The sequence below is a fragment of the Podarcis liolepis genome, assembly GCF_965112155.1.
Source record: "Podarcis liolepis genome assembly, chromosome: 2".
NCBI classification, from domain to species: Eukaryota; Metazoa; Chordata; class Lepidosauria; order Squamata; family Lacertidae; genus Podarcis; species Podarcis liolepis.
The window spans coordinates 45203161-45210038 of NC_139555.1; the positions used below are offsets into that span (position 1 = coordinate 45203161).

The window sequence follows — 6878 nt, forward strand, 5'->3', positions numbered from 1 at the left end:
CCAGTGCCACCACACTCTTCTTTCTGTTGCTTTCCCCCTGCTACATGCTTACTTTCCCCCCTTTAGGTGCTTTGTTCATTGCAATAGACTTTCCACCTATCTGCCTTTCAATCTGGGAAGCACCAAACAACTTCAAACTTACACACACACACACAAAGTTTAAAAAGCATTTTTAGTCCCCGTGGCAAATGGCCATGCAGGCAGAGGCACCATCCCAACCACAGTGCCCAGAAAGCCTAATCTGAGGAAGGACCTCAGGAGTGAGACAGGAAGGAGCCTTGCTAGTTGAGTGGATGGTCAGTACCAGCAATAGGATCAGGGTCAGGCTGGGCAGATAATAAGGCAAGCAAATGAGAGGTAGGAGAGGAGTTGCTAATCCATTGCTTCCCTGTGCCTGCTGCCCAAGCCAATGGTCTCGGCTTGTGTCATGAAAGCAGGTCTGCCACTGAACTATGACTTTTCCTATATCTTTCTCCTTACCACTTGCTTTTCATGGAAGGTATGGTAATTTAATTGAGCTGATGGGGTGTGCCCAGTTCACATATGAAAAAGTTCCTAAAGGAGGCCACGGCCATGAAGGCATTCCTTAGAGCAGAGGTGGTGAGGAACCTCAGGCCTGTGAACTGAATGCAGCACTCTCTAGCTTGACCTTGGGACTTTCCCCAAGATCTGTCCCTCCCCAGGCCACATCCACCAGCCTTTGTCAGCCTAGAGGGTGTATTTGAAATGTGTTTATGCTTGTTGCTTGCTTGGGTGGACTAATGAGGTGTAAAAAGCTCTGACTTTTGCATGAGTGGAATATAGCCTATGACACAAAAGTAAGATTCACATCTGTTGTTCAAATCCGTATGATGGGGTGAGCTCCTGTTGCTCTGTCCCAGCTTATGCCAACCTAGCAGTTTGAAAGCATGCCAGTGCAAGTAGATAAATAGGTACCACTGGGGCAGGAACGTACTGTCTGTGGACAAACGCTGGCTCCCTCAGCCTGAAAAGTGTGATGAGCACCGCACCCCATAGTCGCTTTTGATTGGACTTAACTGTCCAAAGGTCCTTTACCTTTTACGTCCATTCACCCACCACTGACATGCAGCCCCTGTAAGGTTGACCAAGATTGTGATGGGTTTCAGTCAACAGACAAAAAAGAGTTCTCCAGCCTAATCCCCAAGCTTCTATTTCTGCAGTATTTGTATGTTTAACTAAGAGTTGCAATGCTTTCCAGAAAGTCTCATTTATGTTGGAATAAGGTAATGGGGTGTTACATGCTGGCTACATATAGACTACATAACATTTGCCACTCACTGTGAGTGCTAGCTATGTGCTTTTGAAGTCTATGGCAGAATTACCAAAGTGTGTGTGTGTGTGTGTGTGTGTGTGTGTGTGTGTGTGAATTAGACATTAATTCAGTAGTACAGAGAATGTTTAATTTCCTGAAACTATCCTATTATTGACCTCTTTAGAAATGATTTCTTGTGGTGTTCTCCTGCTCCAATATCAAAATAAACAAAGCAAAACAACATAATCTAGACACTGGCACCTGGAATGAACTGGTGACTACTAGTAAAGAGAGGGTTTTTTTTGGGGGGGGTATCAGGCAATCATATGCTTGTTTCCTCATAAGTTAAAGGTAAAAGGACCTCTGAGCATTAAGTCCAGTCACAGATGACTCTGGGTTTGCGGCGCTCATCTCGCTTTACTGGCCGAGGGAGCCGGCGTACAGCTTTCGGGTCATGTGGCCAGCATCACTAAGCTGCTTTTGGAGAACCAGAGCAGCACATGGAAATGCTGTTTACCTTCCTGCCGGAGCAGTACCTATTTATCTACTTGCATTTGGCATGCTTTTGAACTGCTAGGTTAGCAGGAGCAGGGACCGAGCAACGGGAGCTCACCTCATTGCGGGAATTCAAACTGCTGACCTTCTGATCGGCAAGTCCTAGTCTCTGTGGTTAGGTCCACTTAATTCAGTAGGATTTACTTTCAAGTAATTGTACATACTATTTTTTACATAAACAAACCAAGAAACAACCAAGACTGCACAACTGAAGCCCTAATTCAGTCAGAAAAATGTGATGCAAAGAAAGTACAGTGTAAACCTACTCTCACCATTTCAGGTTACATGAAATACCAAACTAACATTTTTAATTTTAAGACTATAGTAGCTTGAAGATAGAGCTACAAGAATGTCATCCTTATCCATCCTTATCCATTGTCACTATAAGCAAATAGAGAGCTATATCTTAGACCTCTGGAGGAAGTGATCTCCACATTGGGCAAGCAGTTAATGAAAAATCCACCTTGTGTATTTAGGCTGCACATGTTTGGTATTTTGAAAAGGTCACCACCAAGAGACCATCACTGAGACACTGAGGAGATATATGCAACTAGGCATTAATTTTATAGGTATGTAAAGCTCATGTTCAAATGGGTGATGCATGCATTCCTGAATTGTTTTTCAGAATTATATTTCAAGTAGCTGGCCTCACAGAATACCCTTACCATACTGAACCCACTTCCCACATTTGAAACAAAAAGCAGTGTGGGCATTTGATGTGGGTGCTCTTAGAGGGCGATAAAATTGGAGAGATCCTCAGCTGGATGCACATAGAAGGTCTTTGGAAAGTAGCTGCTGGAAATACAACATGGGGGGGGGAAACAAAGACAAAAAATCAAGTGGGTGTGCATACAGAACATGCATGCCTGGACCACAGGCCAATATATATCAGGCTTGATAGATGAAGTACAGAAAAGAAAAAGGCCCATATGATGGTTGATTTTCCTTTTTGATCCCTAGCAATGGGGCACCATATACTCTTCTTGACCATGCACAGGCAGGTTGTTGTTGTTGTTGTTTTTAAAAAAAGATTATATTTTCTTCACAACATGACAATATGTGTTTTCATCTCACTTCCTATATTTTCATGCTGTTTGTCCATGTTCATAAATATGGGCTAAATACAGTGTGCAATGGGTTCCTTGTTATGAGATAGCTTGAAAATCCGTACATACTTGGTAATTAGCCAAGACACACTAAGGTGTCAAATGTGGGTGTTTAGTGTAAATATGTGTGAGGTCCAATTCAGAGAGAAAGCAAAGCTGCATTTCTATGATGTATTCTTAGGTGTAGGTCCTACTGAACTTAGTGCCTGCGTATCTTCCTTCAGTTCCATGGAAATTAATGGGGAGATTGACAGTGACTAACTCTCTGGATGGGGAAATGGAATTTTCAGTGAGAAAGTTTGGGTTCCCACTTTCTAGTGTCTTAAAAGGGAAGTGCCATTTTTTAAAAAACAAAACAAAAAACCTTCATAATTTAGGAGGTACTCATGTTTGTTTTTCATGGCTATCTGTGCTCAATCAACTCAGTCTGAAACTCACAGTTTTAGATGGTGTACCAGATGAATCTGATTCCCACATTGCAGTCTCTATCAAATGACAAACAAACTTTCTGAAGGGGCAATCTATATGACTTTCTTGATCTCTCACACAGATGCATTTCAATACTGTCAGACATCAGTATCAAATTCATTTCAGGGGCATCCCGCCATCTCCGCCCATAATAATCTGTTAAGGGATGTCAGGCTCACATGATAAGCCACCACAAGAAAAGCAAAGACCAGCATGGCAGAATGGTTTTGCAGTATAGCATACAAAAACGCTACTCTGTGGACCATGTTCCCAAACGTTAGGACTTCCTGCTTGCAGTTTACTACTATTAGCGTTGCCATTTAGGATTTCCAGTACCATGGAGAGCTCCCACCGGTCTTGAAAGTGAGGGCTGCTGAGCAATATCCTTCGACTGCATTACATCTGTTGTACCTTGCTTCTAGAAACATATATCCATTCATAAAATATGACGCTGAATACCACAGCTGGGTAGTAAGGGAAAGGAGGGGGGAGGAAAAAGGGGTGATATAACTATGGGAAAGCATGCGTGAGCCCAGAGAAAAGACCAGTATTTAATAGGGTATTACTGTGTCTTATTGGCCACCTGATGTTATTATTCTGCTGGACAGTGACAGATGCATCCTTGAACAGGCAATGACATTGAAAGCCTGTTTGGCAGGAGAGGGGACTTTTATTCAAAGTGGTATTAAAGAATCGCTTTCCTGCATCATTTGGCAAAGGCAAGTAAATTGTTCATTCAGAAACAGGACTGGCATGCGCGTAGGCACACACACTCACACTCACACTCACTGTTATGCACGCACACGCTGAACTGTCCAAACGTGGCGGGATGATGATAATAATAACAACCTATCCCCTCTAAAGCTCCGCTTCGCCTTGTCATCCCAAGAAAGATCACTTCAGACAAATACGTCGCCTCCCAATTATCAGTGGCCTCAAGGTGTGCCGAGAAACCCGGCTTGGGCGGCTTCTTTTTCTACGTGCTTCCTTCCTTCAGTTAGCAACACATCCCATCTCTGACTATATATATAAGATCGCTCTGTCCAGCCTTCCTAATAATATACAGGCGATGGGTATGCACAGGAACAAGAGGGAGAGGCGTCTTTTAACGATCCCCACTTCCCCTTCATTCATATGTATGAACCGACTGAATATTTGATCAAAAGATTGAATAACAAGAAAGGCAGATCGGAGAGGGTGGGTGATTTTTTTTATTTTTTATTTTAAAAAAAAAAACTTTGAAAAAAAATATTTATTTAATAAACCGCACCGGCTTTCAAAATAGACTGCTTGGTCAATTGCATCTTGTCCGGAGCTTGCAAAGCGTCGCTCTCCCACCCCCTCCCTCCGGTCCTAAAAATATCCCCCCTCCCTCCTCCCTCCAACCACCCCCACCCCCAATAATAATAATAATCGCGCTGCAGATTGTAGAAAGGATTTGAGTGTGCAGCCAGAGAGAAAGGGATTAGAGAGCGAGAGAGCGAGCGAGAGCGAGAGCGAGAGAGCTGGAAGTTAAACTGTGCTGCATATTAAAAAAAAAAAAAATGGGCGGATTGGTCTCTAGCTGAGAGCTTGGTACCACCTTCCTTTCTAAAATAAAATCTGCCTGGCATGAAGTCACAGCCTATTTCACATCCGGTTTACCCCGGGACGTACTACTACTGTCTTGGTAAAGAGCAACGCTTTTTGTTGTAGAGCTGCGATCTGGATCCCCGGGAAAGGGAATTTGGGTGTTGGAAATCGGAGAGCAAAGCGGCGGCGGCGGCGGCGGCGGCCGCAGCAGCAGCAGCAACAGCGGCGGCGGCGGCGGCGGCAGAGTCCATGATGGCTGAGAGCGCCTAAATGAGTGAGCGGAGCAGCCGGTTCTTCGCGGCTCCCAGGCGCCCTCTCCCCTGCCAGCAGCAGCAGCCGCGGCATCTTGGGCGATTCTCCCAGGCGATTCTCCCGGACTTTGCCAGCACCTCGGCGGGGTATCCAGGTAACGGTGCCTTTCTTCCCTTTTGCCTGAGCATCTGCTGGGCAGCTCCGCTCGCTGCCCCCACCCTCCCCACCCGCCTGCTTTTCCCGGGAAGAGCATTCCGTGGATGGAGGGGACTGGCTGCGCTGGCTGCTCTCCTAGCAGGTACCTGGTGGGCACGATTCGCGGATCTCTCTCTCTCTCCCCCTCGTCTCCCCCCACCCAGCCCACCCCCACCCCCTACCCAGGTTGAAATTCCGCAGCGATCGATGGGCGATTGATAAGCGGGTTTGTGGAGGGGGGAGAAGGAGAGGCGATGGAGATGGGGGTGGGGGGAGAGAGAGATCATTGGGAAGCGATCTGCTAGCAAAACAGCAACAAGAATGGCTTGTATTTTGCAGGTGGTGGGGAGGGTGGTGAGGGGGGTGCCTTTTTCCCGGAGAGAGGGAGGGAGGGTATAAAGTTGCTATATCGGCGGGGGGAGGAAAAGCCCCCACAACAATCCCCACACACCACAAGTCTCCACCACAGGCATAAGAGAAGCAGGCAAGACCGCGGAGCCGAGGTCTTCCGGAAAATGCCTCTCGGTATTATTGGATGTGGGGTTTAAGGGATGTGCCTAACATGGAAGACCGGGTGGGGGGGGTATCTCCCCCCCCTCCATGCTTTTGGTCTTTCATTTTGAACTATTAAAAGAGAAAAAAAATAATGGTGGTGGGAAGGGGAGGGGGAGAAAGAGGAGAGAAATGGGGAGTGAATGGGAGGAAGAGAAGGCATTTTTCTCTTTTGGCACTTGGGGTGTGTGTGTCCCTTTTCCACAGGCTGCATCCACAGGCAATTATTTCTAATGATTTGGTGACTTTCTTTATCGATGCTTTTATTTATTTATTGCGGGGGGGGGGTCGGAGGGCGAGGGAAGCGAATGGACACCGGCTGGCATTTGCAAGATTGCTCGGGCTGAGGAAGAGTGCAAAAGTTATTGCTGAAAGGGAGACGGTGCTCTGGGTGGATTTCATTCGTTTTGTTTCACCTGGAGACTGGAGATGCCATCCTCGCTTTTGCAGGGGGAGCAGCACGATTCTCTGAGCATCCTCCTGCCGTGAGGGTCTCTCTCTGTCACTGCCTTGCCACGACTATGCATTTGGAGAGGCCCCCCCCCTCCATCTATTGCACCCTTCCTCGCCGTTTAGCTTTCAGCTTTCCTCACGCGCCAAACACAGCTCTTCTGTTACGCTGCCTCTCCTCTCCATGCCGTCTTGTGTTGATAGGGTCGTGTTGCCTGAAATTCGGCTCCTCGGTTCCATTGCTTTCCAATAGTCTAGTCAGTCCAAGTGCAGGAGAGGAGAGGAGAAAAATCTTGGGTAAGAACAATGCAAGTGAAGTGGATTCCAGCACTAGACACAGACTAAGAGGAAGGCAGCAACAGTATTTGCCTAAGCAGACCAGGCTGCTTCCAGAAATATAATCTATAGTTTTGAGACTGGGGTGGATGGGGGAAACAGAAGAAGTGGGGCAGACT

General features: G+C 46.6%; 1 protein-coding gene across 6 annotated transcripts in view; it reads left to right on the top strand.

The window, feature by feature from the left end:
* The first annotated feature begins 4505 nt into the window (after positions 1-4505).
* Positions 4506-6878, top strand: part of GABRA1 (gamma-aminobutyric acid type A receptor subunit alpha1) — a 37480-nt gene continuing 35107 nt past the window's right edge. Inside the window, exons 1-2 of one of the 6 annotated variants that reach the window (XM_083482426.1) lie at positions 4506-4599; positions 5098-5380. The gene's annotated coding sequence lies outside the window, so the exon portion shown is untranslated. Of the gene's footprint in view, positions 4600-4851; positions 5381-5428; positions 5525-5832; positions 5947-6114; positions 6194-6329; positions 6721-6878 lie in introns of those variants that run through there. The other 5 variants (XM_083482427.1, XM_083482428.1, XM_083482429.1 and 2 more) reach the window with 5 other exon arrangements.